Source organism: Neofelis nebulosa, chromosome 4, assembly GCF_028018385.1.
Source record: "Neofelis nebulosa isolate mNeoNeb1 chromosome 4, mNeoNeb1.pri, whole genome shotgun sequence".
Classification (NCBI taxonomy): Eukaryota; Metazoa; Chordata; class Mammalia; order Carnivora; family Felidae; genus Neofelis; species Neofelis nebulosa.
Window position 1 is genome coordinate 17,650,972 of NC_080785.1, and position 21,074 is coordinate 17,672,045.

Sequence of the window (21,074 nt, forward strand, 5' to 3'; positions counted from 1 at the left end):
TATACTTAACCCTTATGCATTTCCCCTAGCTCTAATAAATGTGTTGATCTCCAACTTTCTTAGGTCCCTCCCATTTTTCCATCCTGTGACTCTGCTGGAGTTGGGGGATCAAATACAAAAATCCCACCCATCAGCCAACTTCAGAATGAATCCCAGCTTGACACCTGACAACTGTGTTGAGTACACAGAGAACTTGGTCCTGTGGTTTACCAAGATTGGTCCTGAAGGCTGGGCTGGTTTTAGCCTTTTTTCTAGAAAGTAAAGGGCAATGTGGTATGGATTGGCAGAGGGAAATAGCTTCAGAAGGCTGTTCTGTTCATGGGATTTTTAATTAATTTTATTACATTCTCAAAAGCATCAAATTGAGAATAGGATACAAGGCTCCTGGTTGTCTCAGTCCATTAAGTGTCCAACTTTGGTTCAGGGCATGATCTCGCAGTTCATGAGTTCGAGCCCCACGTTGGGCTCTCTGCTGTCAGCACAGAGCCTGTTTCAGATCCTCTGTCCCCCCCCACCTCTGCCCCTCCCACCTTCCCCTCTCTCAATAATAAGCAAAGATTTAAAGAAGGAATAGCACACAAACAACTATTTTACAATTTTGAATAAGAAAATTTGCCATTAAAGGGGAACAAAGTGCTATGTGAGTTTCCAAGGGGAAGAATTAATATGGACAACAGGAAAGGCTCCTTGGTGGCTACGACAGTAAAGAAGATCCTTCAAAATTGGACGCCCCTTTGTTTGAAGGCTATTACTGGGGAAGGCTTGAAAATAGATTAAACAGCAAAACTATACAATGTTGGGCTGAAATTTAAACATACGTAGGATCTCAGAACTTAGGAATAGCCCTATGGAAAAATAAACAAAAGGATTGTATAGAAGCGTTCTATACCGTGGAACAGACGCGGAGGGAACTTAATCTCCCAGGCAAACATGGCTCCTCGCATATTTTCCCTCGGCTGTTCCACACCATTGGCCACAGAGGACATAGTTCCCCAACATCTGCCTGTAAGCCCCTTCCCTGTAGGGCGGGACTAAGTATTTATTCTCACTATGTTGAACATTCTTCAAGGTTATGGGTATGCTTCTCACTACTGCAGTCCTGGCACAAAAATAGAGCTGGGTACAGAACTGGCATTCAAAACACTTTGGATGAATAAATGAAGCACTGTGCAGAAAACAAGTGGTGGATTGGCTAGAGGAATCAGGAATCACTGGGAACAAAGTAGAGCAGGGAATTAAGGATCTACGGTCACTCTGAATTTAAGACTTGCTCTTCTCTGGCCCTAGACTTGGTACTGTTGGACCTCCAGGATCAAGCTCATCCTCCGTGTCAGGGCAAACTCCAGTGTCTCCAGGACTGGGAATGATAAGGGGGCAAGAAGTGGGCATGTGGCCTTTGGCTGGAGGCATAAATAGCTCACAATCTCAGTATGATGGTCTCAACCCTCTTGAGACTCTTTTCAGGTCTTCCCTGAAAAGCCTGGTTGGAGAACACCAAAGCTAAGTTACAAGTTACAGGAGGCCACTGGAGAGAATAATTCAAGCACAAAATGCGCTGTAGACTTGAAAGAAAAAATAAGTCAAGGGACAAGGTGTTCATAACAGTGAGAGAAAACAGATCTTAATGATTCCGATTTATGTTCTTCATCTTCAGGATCAGGATGAGTAACTGTTTGCCTGAGAGGGTACACATAGTGACATAACTGAGGTAGACGACAACTCTTTGTCTCAGGTGGTAGCTTTGCACATTAGACCAAGAGCTTTCGTAGGTTTAAAACCTTTTTTTAATCAGTGTTTCTGGTAGATGTTTGTTTTCATCATTTCCAGGTATGTGGACAAAAAAACATTTGGATATTTCTGAAAATCTACCCTTAGTCATACCCATTTACAGACACTTGGTATTCTTGAGGTCCTGACAAAGCCATCTCTCTCACATGCTTTGTAAAGTTAGGTCAGATTGAGTTTAAGGTCTACTTCTTAGTACTGCAGACATTTGTTATCTCTTTGTCATGCAGAATGTTAACTTGGACCAATCCTCCTCCTGGGCAAGTAGTTGGGATATTTTTTTTCCTGTATTCCATTGGTCTATTATTAGGATTATTCATACTTTTAGAAAAATTGTACTAACAGTTATTTTTAAAAGCCAGAAAACATAGATGTGAAGTATAAATTGAAACGTAAGAAAACAAGTACTTTAGTTCATTGGACAAAGTCAGACGAAACGATTAGCAGGCCCACAGCAACAAATATATTTCCAGAACATTGTATATGGTGTGGCCTCTCTGACCCAGCCATCAGGAGGGAATTCTATTTTGAGTTGGTTTTCTAAGAGGAAAATGTTTAGTTCTGAACCATTCCTCTTTATTCACCCTTCTCCTCATATCCAAAGGCATGATTTGCAAACAGGTAGCCACGGTTAGAAATGAAAAGGACCCATGTCCATGGAAAAGTTCCTACTATAAATATACTGTATCAGCCACCATTTGATAAGACTTAAAGTGACTAGTCACCCCTTTTCAACTGATATTGTTCTTACTTTTACTCATTAACACTGAGTGGATGCTTTCTATACAACCGGCACTCCTCAGTTGGATTTCTGCCACAAAAAAAAGAAAAGAAAAGAAAAGAAAAAGGACAAAGGCACAGAGCAGGTGGGAAGGATATCTCTTCCATGGGAAGCAAGGAAAAGAATTCCCAGGCTCTGACTACAACACACATATTTTTATTAAAATAGCAGCATACATACAAAAAAAGAAGATCTTATTAGAGGCGAAGATTACATAAACCAGACACACTGAATTCCTGTATCTAATTAATATAACTTACCTAGAGTTGCACACATCAACTCAGTTTCTGAATTGTGTCTATTTTCAACTTTCTCAGGGCTATTGCCTTCCATCCTCTTTCACCATTCCTAAAACTGCATCAGACAACCCCTATCCAACACTGGCCCTCTGGAGCCTCTTCACACTGATCTAGCCATTTTTTTCCATGGCACTTATTATCTTCCAAGATAGTATTTATTGTGTTATTTATCTTCTGCCTCCCTCTTCTAAAATCAAATCTTCACAGGTAAAGAGATTCCTGTTTTATTCATTGATGTATTCTAAATGCCTAAAGCAATGCCTGAAAAACAGTGAGATTTGATACATGTTTGTTAAATCAGTGAGTAAACAAGTGAGAAAATAAAAATAGGGTCCATGAAGTTTTCCTCTTGATATTTCTATATCTAGCACAGTGCCTGACACATACACAGTGGCTACACAATTACTGTTGATAAGATAAATATATGAATGAATGAATGAATGAATAAATGAATGAGCGAATGAATAAATATGCCCATGATGAACTGGCTATAGATGGGAGTTTCCAATGACCCTTCCTTGGACTTCAGATGGCAGTCACAAGTCCAGGGTGACCTGTATTTCTGACCTACTGGCTATAAGTCAGAGTTTCCCAGGACTCCCATCTTGGGTACAATTAATTTGTTAAAGCAGCTCACAGATCTCAGAGAAATGTTTTACTTACTAGATCAGTGGTTTACTACAAAGTATATAACTCAGGAACGGCCAGATAGAAAAGATGTATAAGGCAAGGTATGGGGAAAGGTCTTGGAGCATCTGTGCCCTCCCTGCTTCTCCACAGTGTCACAATATGAAAGCTCTCCAAACCCTATCTTTCAGAGTTTTTATGGGGACTTCCTTTCATAGGCATGACTGATCATTGGTCATTGGCAACTGATTCCACCTCCAGCTCCTCTGCTCTCCCTACATACCCCTAAAAGCTGGGGTAGGGGGTAGTGTAAGCTCCAAGTTTCAATCATCTAATTATGTGGCTGATTCCCTGAAAACCAGTTCCCATCCCTAGGTTACCACTGAGCTTTCCAAAAGTTACCTCATTAACATAAGAAAAGACACCTTATCATTCTTACTGCAGAAAATTCCAAGTGTTTGAGGAGCACTGGCCAGGAATGTGGTCCAAGACCAAATATATATTTCTTATTACAAATCACAATATCACACCCCCAAACAAAGAAGATACAGCTATAGCCTTAGAGGAGATAGTTATTCTTCCTTCAGAAAAGAGCCATTTGAATATTTTGCTTTTGGTCAACGTTCATTCACAGTTCATGTTTGGGTTGTTGGAAATGATTTTGTTAGTTTCAGAATACTATTTTCAGCATGCGCATTTCTGAGTAAGGGTAGAAAAGATAATCTACACATGACTTTTTTTTTTTACTTCTGTTAATTTAAAAATTTATTTAACTTATGTAAGATGCTCAGGAGGGGAAGAATTAGCATAAATATGAGAGAAAAGGATATGGGAAGATCAGCAAGGAGACACCGAGATTAACAAAGGAACCCTATCCAAATAGAATACAGGTTTTAAAATGTGTAAAACTTCTGAATTCTTTCACATACGAAAACAGAAACTTTTTGCATCTTGCTCTGAGCGGTTACTCTTCCATTCTAAGCATGAAAAGAGGGAAATGCTAAAGCCAGTTTCTAAAGCAGATACTCATTCTTGTCCAAAACAGCGGAGTTTGTTATTTACTAAGCTGTGATGAGAAATAGTTTTTATTGGTGTCAGATGCTGTACTTTCTACAGCACTGGTCCCTTGGATAATCAAATTCAACTAACATATTAAATGAACCCAGCATTAATCACCAGAAAAAGTCCAGAGGTGAATTACTGAAGAGGGCGTTTAAATGAAGGGGGGACTTGAAGACTAGAGTGGGCAGGGCATATAAATAAAGGAAGGATAATTACATTCTATTTTAAGCAAAGATCATGGAAATCTCTATTTGTTTGAGTTCTGGCAAAAATCAATTAGTCTATAATTGGATTTTTTTTTCTGTCAGACAATACCAAGCCAAGGGGAAATCATTACATTTGACATCACTAATAAAACAGATAGGTTTTCAATTAATATTTAGTTTTCTCTAAAGAAAATAACCTCAGAAAATCATCCATCAATAGATAAGCTTGCACTTCTCCCATATACAGATTTCTGTGTGGTGTCACAGAAGAGAAAATTTCAAGTGAGGTAATTAAAAAGTGAGACAATAGGTATGTGTATTAATGGAGAAATGGTTAGTATTACTGGGAAAAGAGTGGTTTGAGAGCTACGTGGCCCAGGTTTGAACTCTAGCACATACTGTGAGACCTCGGACAAATTATTTAAACTCTTTGGATCTCAGCTGTCTCAAGTTTAAAAACTGACAAACTGATTTCACGGTGTCCACTTCCTAGGACATTTGTGATTAGTTCATAATAAAAAGTTTTTGTAAATTCCAGTTATAATCCATGGCAGGGAATAAGTACTCGATATTTCATAGTTGAGTATGATGATGAGGGTGGCAAAGAGTTGTGTTTCATATAGTACCGTAACAGTAATTTTTATTCACTAGATTGCCATTTAATATACCCACACATATGCACCTGCACTCCCCCCTTACCCTCCACTCCCCCACACCACTCTGGCAGGAGCAAAATGCAGTCCCAATCTCGGTGTGGCTTCTGACAAGATGTCTACCCCTCTCTTCCCAGCAACCCAGTCTTGACTGCCTTGAGACTAACACCACCAAGATCACTGTGCCTTTTGTACCTGTTTGTACTCAGTCACCAAAGGAAACCCACAGCTTCCAGGTTACCCCTCTACTTCCATCTCTAACTCCCTAGACATTCTTTATGCCTCATCTCTCATTTCCACCCAGCTCCAAAACCCAGCCACACCTCCCTCTGAAATTCATAGCCAGCCATCGGCAAAATTCCCTATATCCTCTTTTTTCTGTATTTCTCTTCCAACATCCTTCTCTACTGAAACCTGACTTTCCTGACAGCCCTACCAGGATCTGTTTTGTCTTTCACTCCCTTCCTATCACTGGGACTGTGCACTCCTTGCTGCTTCTAGAACATAATCTTTCTTTCCTCTCTAAAAACGAAAGCAAAACAAAACAAACTTTGACTCTTCTGTCGTCAAACTATACCACCACCATTTCTCCTTGTTATAACCATTTATCATCACCCAACTGTCACTCATGCTTACTCCTTGAAGATTTTAGCTCCTGGCTGACTGTCACTTTCTGCAACAACATACCTGGGACGATTCTTAGTGGTTTAAATTTTCACGTAGATGATTATTCTAAAACCCACACTCTTAATTCCTTAATTCTCTAAAAGGAGTTTATTTCCCACCCTACCAGAGCCATAATTCATGCTCATATCCCAGACTTGGTCACCACCCAAACCTACAACCTCCTCAGACCTCATTTTCAAGGGTCCCACTCTTCATCCACTACCTATCTTTCTAGCTCCTTCCATCTAGTGCCACAATTCCCACAATTTTTCGACCCCAATAAATCCATTCATCCTGCCTATTTTTCCCTGCCCTTTATTTTCTTCAGTGTTTTACTTCCTTCTCTAATTAGTTGAAATATCATAATCCAAATTATAGCAATCCCTTGCATCTGCTTCGAATATTTTGTCCCTCTCTTGCCTCAACTTACTTTGTTAAATCCAGTGCTACTGCCTTTCTGCAGGTGAAAAATGGCTAGATAAAAATATAGGCAGGGGCGCCTGGGTGGCGCAGTCGGTTAAGCGTCCGACTTCAGCCAGGTCACGATCTCGCGGTCCGTGAGTTCGAGCCCCGCGTCAGGCTCTGGGCTGATGGCTCGGAGCCTGGAGCCTGCTTCCGATTCTGTGTCTCCCTCTCTCTCTGCCCCTCCCCCGTTCATGCTCTGTCTCTCTCTGTCCCAAAAATAAAAAATAAAAAAAAAAAAAAAATATAGGCATGCTGGCTAGTCTCACTTCCAACTGGCATCCACTAATCTTATATGGACCACTCACTGATGGCAACCCTTCGACATTTCTCACACATAACTGTTTTGTAAGTTACCTTCTTCTAAAAACCCCAACCCCTTCTCCCCAGTATTTAGGTTCAGCTGATGACCTTGCTTTTCTTTCAGAAAGAGAACAGAAGAAACCAAGGGGGATTTTTCCAATTTCCACAACACATCTATTCACTCACCTTTATCTTTGCCTTGCTTTCCTCCCTGTTCGATGGCTACAGTGTCTCAAGCCCCAGCTAAGGCCACATTCCACCTGTCCCTTGGCTCCCATCCTCTCTTACCTACTCAAGGATATCATTCTAGCAATTCTCCTCTTTCTCTCCTGTATCATCAGTTTCCCTTCGCTACAGCAACATTCCAGTAAGCACACAAACCTATTACAATCTCTACTATCTAAAACAAATAATTAAAAAAAAAAACCTTTCTTTACTACAAACCACCTTTTATTTACCATATCATTTCTACACTACTTTTAAAAGAAGAAATTTCCCAAGAGTTGTCTCTATTCACTATCTCCATTCTGTAGGTCTCTGGTCTCTTTCAAAAAAGAAAAAAAAAAGGCTGACTGAATGAGGGGTTTGTCCTCCCCCTCAAAACACCACTAAAATTTTCAAAGTCAGCAATAATCTCTTCTTGGTAAACTCAAAGGTCACTTTTCAATATTCTTCACACTTGACTGATCACCGGATGCCCTATTTCAGCAAAGAGTAACTCCCTCTTCTAACTACTCAGACAAAAAAAAAAATAGAACTATCCAGGTCTTTGTATCCCTCATACACACATCCAATCCATCATTAAATCCTGCCATCAGTTCTTTCAAAAGCTAAATAGAATCAAACTCACCACATCCACAGCAATCGTGGAATCTGTGCTGTCACCATCATCCATGGCTGGAGAGCTGGCACGACTTGCTGACCACCTCCCTGCTTCTGTCTTTGTCTTCTACGGTCTTTTCTAGAAAGCCAAGAAATTGACCCACATAAAATGTAACCGATCTCCACGTGCCCCCCCCCCCCTTAAATTCATGTGTACCAGCAGTGGTCAAACTCCTGTTTGCAGGTTAAATCCAGACAGAAGACTCCAACACACAAGCCAAACGTGATGTTCCCACTTTTAAGGGGGAAGCAGAAGGAGAAGCAGGAGTTTAAGTGGAGGAAGAGGATGAAGAAAAGGGAGAAGGAGGAGGAAGAGGAGGAGAATTGAGGAAAAGCAGAAGGAACAGAAGGGGGAGCGTATGTGACAGAGATTTCATGCATCCTGCAAAGCCTAAAATACTTATTGTCTGGTTCTTTAACTGCTATCCCCTGACCTGCACAAGCTGTCTCTCTCTAATCTCTAACTCTTCAACTTCCTCTACTTTAATCACATTAATATTCTTGTTCTTTTTTTTAAATCAATATTCCAAACATGCTTCTGCTTCAAGGCTTCTGCACTATTCCCAATTCTATGCCTTCCCTGACTATCCATACATGGGCATGCCCTACTTCTGGTCTTTGTTCAAATGCCATGTTCTCAATGAGACATTTATTGACTGCACCCCCCTTTTTAAATATCTATTTATTTTGAGAGGGGTGGAGGGGTCAGAGAGAGAAGGAGAGAGAATCCCAGGGGGACTCCATGTTGAGATCATGACCTGACACTTAACCAACTGAGCCACCTATGCTTTTAAAACAGCAACGCTTCGCCTCTATGGCACTTCCTATATTCCTTCCTTGCTTCATTTTTCTCTAGAGCCCTTACTGTCGGAGGGCATGGAGAGACTCAAGAAACAGGCCAACCACCCCAGACCTGTAGGTCGCAGGTTTAACAAGAAAGATAACTCATGTACAGAGTGTGTCTTGGGAGGCCACAAGACAGGAAGATCTGAGCACCCCCTTGCCAGATTCTTAAAAGTTTAGACAGAAGCCTTAACAACGTCCAATCAGGTATTCAGTTGCTCTCAACTGATGGTCTCAACAACACCTTGCTGTCTGAAGGCTATACCTGTCCTTGAAAACAGTCCCCACAGTGGGCAGAACACACATCTGAGCACATGGTAAGGGGATGAGGAGACTCTGATGGCCCAGGTCCTGCTCTCAGGTCGACTGGTGGTCACGTCTTCTTGAAGACCTCCTCCACTGATCACTATTTAGCCTATTATATATTTAACTCAAGTTTTATTGACTGTCTACCCCAACTTTAATGTGAGATGCATGAGAATAGGAATGTGTGCTCACCTTATTCACAGCAACGTACCCAGCATATATGACTGTGCCTGGTACATGGTAAGCACTCAAAAAATATTTGTTGACCCAAAGAAATAATAACATCATGTGAACTCTGCTAGGTTTTGGTCATATAAATATGCATCTTCTCTGCAGTCTTGTGGCTGCTTTTAAAACGTTAAAATGCCAAAGTTTTCTTTTGACTTGCAATATATTTTGGTTGCTTATTGTTACCATCACAAACCTTATTCTACTATTTACCTAAGCTGAACCCAGTGTAAGAGGCGAGCATTCTCAGCAGGGATATACAAGAGTAGAATATTTTATTACGTCTTTCAGCAACTGCTTCACTTTGTTAATCTTCTCACAGTAAAGGGCCCCTCTTCTAGTCACACACGTCTGCCCTTCTCTCCCCTGTCCACTTCCCCTATTTTTCTTCATATCAAAAATATTTATGAGACATACAGAGAGAGAGACAGAGAGAGAGAGAGAATGAAAGGTTAAAGTAGAAAAAAAGGATAAGGCACTTTATATTCTGAATTAAAGATCCATTCAATCAATCAATAAGATTTATTTATGAATTAGGAAATAAGAGTAAATTAATGAAAGAATGGGTAAAAGATCAGAAAAGTGAGTCAGAAGGCCACTCCCATTTAAAGATGGAATGGCCATTACTAATCACCCCGTGCAAGGGGCTGGCATGGATCTTAATGCTGGGATATGGATGGGGCTTGAAAAGGATGTTAGTGAGGCCATCATGGATCTTAATGCTGAGATATGGATGGGGCTTGAAAAGGATGTTAGTGAGGCCATCATGGAAAGCTTGATTCTCATATTTACCAAATAAAAACTGTCATTTTCATTCATGACTGTCAATTCTATAACTATAGATATAAATAAAAACTAGACTATAACTCAACCTTAATTTATCCTTACTTCTGTAAGCACATCAAAGCACATACTCTACTAGCAATGAATTTATAGAAACATCCTTGCCCATGAATTTCAGGACAATGAACCCATCAACTGATCTCAGACATCTGAGACTCCTTTCCACTGAAATTCTCACCAATTAATTCTACTACTTTCCATTCCTGGGAAGCAACAGTCCCCTGGAATTCTCGGGCTACATTCTCTTCTTTTTTCTCTGGATGATTCTGACTTTTGTCCAGTCATGTCAGAAGCTGTAACTGTCAGTAACAGTCATCAGGAAACAGATGAAAAGCCAACATTAGACAATTTGAGGTGAATTTAATAAAGGCCATTTTCAATGACATGGGCAGGGTGCAGGGGGAAAATGCAATGATGTAGTACCCCAGGGTTGTTGAGATCAGGAAGCTACTCCTAGGCATGAAAAAGACAAGAGACAGGAGTGATAATAGAACTTAGAGAGAGTCCTCTACAGAGAAGGCCACCTAGGAGGAACTGTAGCCTTCAACAGAGGGCAGAGTTTACCCACAGATAACCTGCAGGAACTTCCTCTCCATCTCCTAATCTCTTATTGGTGTCTCCTATTGACAAAATCCAACTAGAAGTCACAGGACAAGGAAGACTGCCGACAGAGTCTATATGGGTCACTTTCCCAGGACAGAGAACAGGAAAGAGAAGCGTGGAGATGAATCTAGAACATTAAATGGCATCACTAGTTAACTGTAATCTCTATGCCAATTAAGTACTTTTCACAGACAGTTCCCAGATCAGTTAAATGCTGAGGGTCACAGAGAAAGAACAAGTATGTTCAAGAGACAGCATACAACTTTCAGCACATATTGCGAAAGACATTGAATAAGTGGAACCAGATTCTCGTTCCAGGTAAATTCCTAGGAGGATTCCTGTAATTTTTTCAGGTTAAAAGTTAATCAGGACTATGTTCGTAAATTTGACAGCATGACTAACCGGGTAGAAGAGTCTTTATGAAATAGACCTCACTCTTTGCATCTAAAACACAAACTCAGTGGATTTCTGAACTGGAATGACAACTCCCTCTGTTCCTTTGCTCCTTCCAACCTTGCTCTGTCCCTGTTCCCATTCCAGGTCACTGTTCAGCGTACTAATGCCAAGCCTGCTTTTACCCAAAGTGCCTGTTTCGTATGCTGTCATATATATGCTGCCGGTTGGATCTCAGCCAGTGGAATTAAATGAAATGGTTTTCTGTCAGACTGAATACTAATTATGTCTTCATGCCAAAGCTAGGTCTGCATAATGACATCATTCGCAAGTAGGCTGGAGATTGAGGCTCAGAGAAAGTTTGCTCTGATATTTATGGATTCAAGCAAAGCGGTACTATGCTGTTTGGTCTACCTGTTTTGCATTGGTTTCTTTGCTTGATAGACTTGGCTTTTAAAATGCAAGGGCTTCTCTGGGCAGCACCATGGATTAAGTGAAAGCTTCGTCACCTAAGTCAGCCGTTCTCCCATTTAAAGGCTACAAACCCACAATTCCATTCCCCAGGGAAGCCTTAGGGACACTAATTTTTTTGGACTGCCAGGAGCCTCACATCCTCTCCACGTCACTGACACGTGCCTAGCATGATAAAGTCTCTGATTTGCTGAGGCAGGGTGGTTTACATCTGTTGGTGATTCTCAAATTTCCCCATCTTGTGCATGTCTGAACCTTGATCTCACCAGCCTATCAGAAGTAATATCCTTCATCCTTCAAAAGAGCTTTACATATCTTGTTGCATTCGCTGTGTTCAATTAGCTAAATTACTGATAATTCCATGCTACGATTATAATGAGAAGAACCTTTCCAAAGCCCTCGGTTTTCTCTCAGTTGGCATTTTAACAGATTTTCTAGAGCAGTAACCTTACCAATGGGAGCAAAAAGACAAGAAACGAACTAATGTTAAGGGAGGCCCACTGGGAACAGAAGTTTAGGTCAAGGGAAAACATATGTTATCTATTCAATTCAACATACCCATAACACAGTCTTTGAGTTTAAAGTATCTTGCTAGGTATATGAAGCATAGACGAACATATGAGAGTCCTATATCCCAACATCTCATAATTATATGGAGCTGTGGAAAGAGAATCAGGCAGGTTATCAAAAGATGCCACTTTGAGGTCAATCTGTAGGTGGGTAGCCTTGGAAAACCATTTAATTCTTCTGGCCACTGAGTGTTGAGAATTTAATAAATGATCACAGGTTTATACAGGCTTTAAAATTACCCTCTCCTCTCAGGCTATAATATATTGGAATTGAAATAATTCTTTTAAATTCTAAAAAATTTACTGTTATACAAACCTAATTGCTTTCTATTGCTGTCAGAGAGTAGCCATTATCTCTGAACAGTATAACAAGTTCCACTGATTTTTAGAGTGCCAGGAACAAGTTAGAAACTCAAGACACTGGTGATTTTTTTAACTTAAATATTTGGCCTACAATTAGGAAATTCTTTTTTCCAAATGAGGGATCCATACTGCTTATCCTCCCACAAAAGTCCCTTATGTAGCTTATATCTGTATGTAACTGAAAGGACACTTATATTCCCCATTTCCTTTATTATGTTGAAGCAGGCAAAAAGCATAGTAAACAAGCAAATGTCAACAAAGTTCAAGGCTGTGAAATATAAAGTCTGAAAACACTGAGGTCAGATCTCCAGACCAGTGCCCAGGGCAACTCAGTGGCAATCCACCACTGAGTCTTTTGTCAAAAAATTTCTTTCTTTCATTTGCTTTTACCACTAGAGCTACAAGGCATGACTCCAGGTGACTGTCCTGGAGTTGAAAAGTCTCGAACTGTTTAAAATTCATGTTCTGATCCACTCAGGGGGGAAAGATCATCATCATCTGTCCAAGACTTTTGTAGATGTGTTGGATAATAATCCATCATGAGAGTGATCATTAGAAGATTTTTTGTTATACCAGTCAGTATATAATGTATACTTGATTTGGTATAAGCAAAGTTTTCTTGTACTTCAGAGTTTTAACCCCTTAATTCAAGATTTTTTTGAAAGAGGGGCCAAGATGCTCACCAGAGCTAATAAGCTTCTTAAACTTTGTGTGACGATGGTATATACAACTATGTTTTACTTTGGTGTCCATGCCACTAAAGGAATTTTTTAAAAACTAAAATATTTTTAAGAGAGAAGTTGGCCAACGAATAAGTGAGGTCAAATGAGCAATGGTTCATTATCAAAGGCAACCTGAAGACATGACCACCACCTTCAAATACTTCAAGATCCAACAAATAGAAATATAAAGGTCAATGTAAGAAAAGTCCTCCTGATCCTTTGTGCTTATGATGGCATGAACTTTTTGAGGAAACATATTTCCCTGCCACCTTGCTCCAAAAAGAATGTAAGGTGGTATTCAAGGATAAATAAAACTTTGGAAAGTTCTATGAGTTAATTGCAGGCAAGAATATGTAAGAGATAGTAGGCTCCTACTGGCTTTACGATCACATGCCAGGGCATTCTAGAACGGACTTCCATGTAGGAGGTTGAACTAAATAATTCAGAAGAGTCACTGAATCTCAGAGTTAAAACTGTGTTAACCTCTGGACCAGCTATCTTATTCAAATGCAGAAAATCTTTCTTCAATAACTTTGATCGAGATAATCACTAGATTTTATGTTTGCTGTTACCTTTCTGGGCAATACCTCCTGCGGTGGTCTGTTCTCCTCAGGGATAATCAATTGTGATAGAGTTCTTTGAGGCAAAATCCACCATTTAACTTCTCTTCATTATTCCAAGCTTTAGAGCCTCTGGAATGGCCCAGGTGAAACGTATCCTTTTTGAAAATCAGTCCTTCAAGGACTGCAGACAGCTATCATGCCCCAGTTAATCTTCTCCTGCGCAGTGATTAAGAGTTTAGGCTTCGAACTCAAATGGAATTGGGTCTGAATCCTGTATTCATAACAAGATAGCTTTTCCACCCAGACAAGTTACTTAAATGCTCTGAGCTTCCTCAGTTGTAAATGGGAAAAGGATATCTACCTAAACATTTTATTGTAAACATTTTTTTAAATGATATATAAAAAAGGACAATGGGGCACCTGGGTGCCTCAGTCAGTTAAGCATCCAACTCTTGATCTTGGCTCAGGTGGTGATCTCATGGTTCAGTCCTGGAGTTCATCCCCACTGGGTCTCTGAGTTAACAGCAGGGGTCCTGCTTGGGATTCTCTCTTTCACTCTCTCTGCTCCTTACCCCCTCAAAATAAATAAATAAACAAGCATAATACTTGGTGCATATTATGTGTTCAATAAAGTTCCTCTCACATCGTCTCTATCCCCAGATATCTGACATTTTCCTTAAATGGCCTATATTCTAAATTCTTTATTAGCATGTCACAAACTGTCACTCTAATTCTAAATTATAAAGGACATCAAAATTTTTTATAGATGCGATATAGACATTTATAGCAATGGCTTTCAAACCTATGTGATTCAACACCTCTTTGTATTAATAAATATTTTGTAAAACTCTCTTCACAATCCTTGAAATGTATTAGTAGAAAATTAATCTACCTGTAAAAAAAATTTTAAGTAATTAATATTTGAATATATCTGGATTCAGCGCCCTCAAGCCCTGAACCACAGATCTGACCATTGTAGCTGCTACAGCCGCAACATGGCCAAGTGGCCCATGGTTGAGTGTGGCTAAGTGCCGAGAGGCAGCAAGGTTTGAACTTGGAGTTGGCCTGAAGCCTGTGAAGCCCTGAGAATGGCTCTGGCCACACCAGAGGCGATGAGATGTGTATGCACATCTGAACCCTGTAGACACTGTCACCTCTGACTCCTTTAGCCCAAAGCACCTCATCTCTGACCCCCAGCATAGGAAAGTAGCGTAGACAGGAGGAACAAAGCTTGGCTGAGGCCAAGGTGCGGTGAACCTGGAGGCTGACCTCGCTCTTGGTATTCACACCAAATCTGGGGAGAACCAACCCAATGCCACCATGATGCTAAACATCTCAAGGCACAACTGGCAATCCTTGACCCCAAAGCCACCATTTCAGCTCTTCTACAACTAAGACCGTGCTTCTGTGAGGCAGGGCCCTGACAGTGCTACTCCCAGAAGAGCATGGAGAGCCTGGAACCCAATGGGGGGTACCCCCCCCCATCCTTCTCTTTCCCCTGGCAAGTCCAGCAGCAGCACTGACCAACTCAAACACCTCTGTAACAACAGGGACTTGGCTTATAGCTCCTCCTTCTCCCAGTTCTACAGTTCTGCAGGCTCCCTAAAAACTCCCTTCATAGAGGAGTATTTGCTTACTGCGCTAGAGAAGAGTCCAGAAAATAGCCCTCCGGTGTAGCCCAAGCAGAATTACACCCAGAAGGCCCAACCTTTCCAACCTCTGCCGCTGACGGGCATCCACCTGGTACCCTCCCTGGAGGCACACTCTGCCCAGGTGCCCCAGCCTCCCACGAGTGGTAACAGCAACACACTCCACCTTGCATTGGCCAAGGAAAGTGGACATACAGTTCCTCGGGAAGCTTGTGACAAGATGGCCACCCTTGATGAGAACGGAAACCAAAATGCATCTAGAAGGCCTGAGTTTGCCTTCGATGAGCCCCTAGAATATGACTCAATGCCCCCAGTAGAGAGGAAACCTGAAACTTTAGCCAAATGTATCTCCTACAAAGTCTATTTCTCTTCCCTACCTGAAAATGAAGAGAATACCTCTCTAAAGAGACATCCCACACCTCTCCAAGGCAACAGCTCAGATTTCAGTGAGAGAAAGGGCACCCAGGGTAAGACATCATATAGCAATTCCCACAGCCTCAAACCCCCTCAAGCAAGTGGGTGAAGATAAGGGATCTTCCAGGATCTCAGGGCCTTGGGAGGATGATCTCCACAAAGACCCCAATGAAGGCTAGAGAGAGAAGGCCTAGTCCAGAGCCTGTCGAGCAACTGTGGCGGGACCAAGGCAGCCTTTTCCTCTCTCCACAACATTCCTGGAAGTCTAAGGAGCAAAACAGACTGGGGCTAGGAGGAGGAGCCCAGGAGGGCTACCCTGGAGGGCCTGCCCACCTGTCCAGCCAACGCCCAGGCAGAGGATGCTGGAAGGAAAGCCGTGACTGATCACAGGAGCCGGGTGGACAGACCAGTTTTCTATCCAAGGTTTGAGGGGAGAACCCGCACCTTGGTCACTTTCCTACCATCCAGACCCCAGGTAGAGGAGCCACCCTGCCTGCCACACCAGCACACATCCACTCTGGGTGGGAGCAGGCTCTGCGGGGCTATCCGTGCAGGAGACACCATGCTGGGGGCTGGAGGTTTCCAAGATGGAGCAGCAGAAGCAAGGAAGCCCGGACCCCCGAGTGTCAGCAGCTTCCATTACAGCCACAACCACAGGCCCAACAGGGCCCTCCCAACTCCCAATACCTTGGGAGGTGATTTCGAGGAGACAGATACCAATATCTGGTTTTCTGAATTTCCTGAAGTCCTAGACAGTGGGAAGCAGCAATTTAAAAGGGGTGAGCCAAGGGGCACCTGGGTGGCTCAGTCGGTTAAGCCTGAAACTTCAGCTCAGATCCTGAGCTCATGGTTCCTGAGCTCTAGCCTGCAGCGGGGTCTGTGAAAACAGCTGGGAGCCTGAAGCCTGCTTCGGATTCTGTGACTCCCTCTCTCTCTCTGCCCCTTCCCCTGCTCACGCTCTGTCTCTCAAAAATAAATAAACATTGAAAAATAAACTTTTAATAAAAAAAAAAAAAAAAAAAGGAGGGCGGGAGCCAAAGCTGGAAGAGGGTTCCTGACAGCCACAGGATGAACAGCTGAGGAGGGGTGCGGACAGGGGCCTGGCCCGCCACCCCCCACCCGGGGCCCGAGGACACTCACCAGCTCCGCAGCCAGGACGAGGAGGCCCTGTGGCGGGACGACAGGCCCTCCACCCAAGTCGCCCACGCTGACGAGAACAGCCCAGGGGTGGGGATGGGGGGCACACAATCCTGTGTTCTCGAGGCCACCTACTTTGGAAAGGCGACCTCAAGCAGGGGAGCTGGTGTCTGTCTCCGTGCAGACCCTGCGGGAGCCGCACCACGTGACCCCAGGGGAGGGTGACCCCGCCCCTCCGCACCCCACCCCACCCCCGCACCCCACCCCCGTCGGCACCCCCCCTCCCCGCTCCCACCCCCTAGGGTCCTCGCTGAGCCTGCCCTCGGTCCCCCTGCCTGACCCCCAACAGCTCCTACTGGAAGCCTGAGAACATGACCGAGGTAGGGGTCTCAGGAGAGGCTGAGCCGGAGCCCCTGGGCGCGCAGAGGAAGGGGCTGTGTTTCCCAGGGAGCGCCACGACCCTCCAGGACCCGTGGGAATGCCTGGTGTTCCACATCCTGGCCAAGTACCTTCCTTTCTCTTTCTTTCTTTCTTTCTCTTTTTTTTTCTTTTAACGTTTATTCATTTTTGAGAGACAGAGTGTGAGTAGGCGAGGGGCAGAGAGAGCGGGAGACGCAGAATCGGAAGCAGGCTGTCAGCACAGAGCCCAGGGTGCTCGAACTCACAGACCGTGAGATCATGACCTGAGCTTAACCGACTGAGCCACGCACCCAGGCGCCCCTGACCAACTGCCTTTTCTGAAGAGCAACTCTGATGACCAGCGTTTTGTGAAAACAAGTCAACCCTCCTCCCTAAGCAGCAAAAGCTGGGCAACAAGATCACAGGAGGCCGGGAGCAAGGCACGGGTCCGCTGGAGGTTCTTGCCTTGGATTTTCATTCCTCAGGCCTGGACTCTGGCTCTGCCCCTCAACTTTGCCAGTGAAATGACTCCTTAGTGTGTGTGTGTGTGGGGGGGGGGGGGGGGGCGTGTACTTTCAGTGACACTTTTCCAACATTAACTTCCTCTCCACTTTAACCTCTTCTGAAATACCCAACCAAAAGATTGCCCTTGATTTCAATACAATTTTAGCCGAAAAAGGATTCAATGTAAACCGCAGTTTAAACTGTATTAGTGGGGTTCCTCTGGATAAAAGGAAACAACTGTATCCTGTAAAAAGCCAATGTTTTCCTTCTCACTCTTCATGATTGACCTTTGAGAGCTTGAATGCTGTCAGGAAAGTACCCCTTTCTATTATTACTTTGTACTAGAAAGGGAATTCATGAAATCGTGAGAACTGATTGGAGGGTGTTCGATGCGTTTCAGTTTTTGTTTTATTTATTTATTTTTCATTTTTAAAAGGCTGAAGCAACATAAATCAGTGTGTGTCACCTTCAGGAATGTAGCCATAATGGTGTTCCTTACTTGTGGGCAGTGTCCCCTGAGGACAAGTAAAAATAGTCCTCATGAAGGGTCTGCAAAGCCTTAAAGACTTAAAAAGTAACATACATATAAAAGAAAACTGCAAAGCTTTGAACATTGTTGTTATTTAAATTTTTAAAAATGAAAAAGATCATTATGCCTGTATGCTAACCACATATCTTACTCTATTTTGTGATGGACATAGACAACGATCTCTGAGTTTTGTATTTTGGGAAAACATTAATGAGATGAAGCATGCTAAAGATAGTAAAAAAAGTTAATGTAATATCCTAAGTGTAATATAAAGGAGACATTTTTAAAGAGTCGCATATAACAAAATAATGTGTATTTCAGTATGCAAAAGGCTAACAAAAAATGGCAGACATAATGAAGAAAAGAGATGATTGCACCTGTACATAAAATCTGCATTGATGCACCAACCTCAAATGCTAGCTGATACAGGAGTGAATAGTATGGCTACTAGGGACATAATTTTCTGAACTTGTAAATAGCTCCTAGTAAAGTTCCGATCAAAAACCAAAGTATAAGCTTCCCTTTTTACACCTAGTAATTATACACCTGGAAAATTAATACTTTGTAGTAATATATTAAGATTTTATGTTACATGTAGTTAGGTTTTAAGCTTAGGTGATTATAAGCAATGTTTGCCTATAATAATATCCTGTAGGACGTTTGAAGGTCAAAAATGACAAAGGAAAATTCTTTGAACATGACCTGGTTCATGTACTGTAGGATGAGTAGCATTGCTGGACAGTAATGCTCACTATTGCCAAAAGGTCTGGAATGATTAAAAAAAATTACATCTGCAAATTTCCAAAACACCTCTACCGCAAATCACTGTTTTAAGGGTTCTAGATCTATCTGTGCTCCTAATCTTTATCTGAGCCATTTTTTAGGAGCAACTATAGTATCATTTTGGTGACATATCTGGCAGGTTGGGGATTTTCAACTACTTCTTTGAGAACTGTCCTCAATTTTTTACCCTTTAAACTAAGCCCTATCTGTCATATTGAGGTAAGTGACACTAAAACTAAATTCTGTATCTTACATTTATTTTTGCTGAATTTCATTTTCTTTATTTCAGTCCATCTTTTCAGTCTATCATTTTGAATCTTGGTTCTGACATATCGTATTATCTCATCTTGGTTTTCATCACCTGCAAATTAGATAAGCATTTCTCATCTGCCTCCATCCAAGCTGCTACTAAAAATGAAGAAAGAGAAACAATGACAGAGCTGTTAGAACTTGACTAGAAACTTTCACATCTTGACATAGCTCCTTATACATTACCTTTGTATTCGTAAGGATACAGCTAAAAGGGACCCATGAGAAATGCGGTCAATAGCCTTACTACAACTAGGATAAACTACATCCATGGTATTTCTCTTATATGTGAAGTTAATATTACCATCCACATCTAATTTTAGGGCAAAATGCTCAATAGACTTATTTTGGTCTTTAGTGGCCCCAATTTCCTTTTCTAAATTATTTCACAGGCTTAATTTTAATAACTTTAAGAACTCTGACATAAATATACACAGTCTTAAAATATTACTGTATGAGTTTGGCTACTATAGACTCTGTTATCTCCGTGGTCTAATGCAATAGAAGCCTATATCTTTCTCAAGATTTAACCTGCAGTGCAGGTAGAGGGCTCTGTTTCACTAAATGGTTCATATAACCAAGACCAATTAGGTCATCTTTGGTCCATAGTTCCCAAGCTTACCCTGAATTTTTACCTATATCCAATAAAACAAAGGAAAAGCGAGCAGAATGTCATGTAGGAAGGGTATGTAAGTTAAGTCAGAGAGTCAAGTTCCATACATTTACATACAACTCACTAGCTAGAACTCACATGGTCATACCTAACTCTAAGGAAATCTAGAAAATATCATCTTGCTGCCTGCCTAGAAGAAAAGCAAATGGATTTTTGGTAAACTAATAGTAGTCTGTGCCAATACCATTCTGAGACCTGTGCGAGAGGTGCTCCTGCTCTGTGCCCCCACGCTTCAGGCATCCCCATGTTTCAGAATGCCTTCCCCAAATGTTCTAAGTCATCACCAGCCTCTGCCTGGAACTCATCGGGGCCAGCACTGTTCTCTGGGCAGTGTACCTAGAGTCTAGACCTGGTCCCATATGAGTTTCTATCACTGGAAGCATCAAACTCAAAGTTTCCTAACTCCCGGTAGCTCAAACCTGCCATGGCTAGTAATACTCTCCAGCCAGGGTGCCCTGAGTCAACACCAGGGGCTATGTGGGCCACAGTCTCTGCTTTTCCACTTCAGATATTTGACCCTCTAAACAGACAGTGGGGTTGGCTAGACACTCCAATGAGACGGGGCCAGTATGCACAATGTGCATAGTGCTGGCACATTGGTTTGGGATGACTTTTATCCAAGACAGAACATAGGACAAGCTTACAACTCTGAGTTAGCAATGGTCCGCTGTCAGCCGTTGGGAATGAGTCTCATGGGTAGGACCCTGCATGGACCCCTTACCCTTCTGTGTTGGACCATGGTTGTGCCTCAGGTGTGTAGCACCCAAGGGTAACAGGGATGGCAGCAGCCAACATTTATTCTTAGGATTCCCACCATCAGTCCCCAGGGAGGTCACCCACTTTCTTCACAAGTTCTGCATCATGTTCCAGGCAGTCCCTCAGGAATGGCTGCACCTAATTCCTCTGAAGGTGATGAGACGGTACCTCCATAATGCCCAAGGGACCTTCTGATTAATGTCCTCTGGACTCCAACCAATGTGGCATGGTTGTGCTTTCCTCAGTCAAGCTTATACCATCCTCAATGAGGGATGGATCTTCCTTACATGA

At 42.3% G+C, this 21,074-nt stretch overlaps 1 pseudogene; it reads left to right on the forward strand.

The window, feature by feature from the left end:
- Positions 1–15,094: 15,094 nt before the first annotated feature.
- Positions 15,095–17,055, forward strand: LOC131508523 (protein Shroom3-like; annotated as a pseudogene).
- Positions 17,056–21,074: the final 4,019 nt, after the last annotated feature.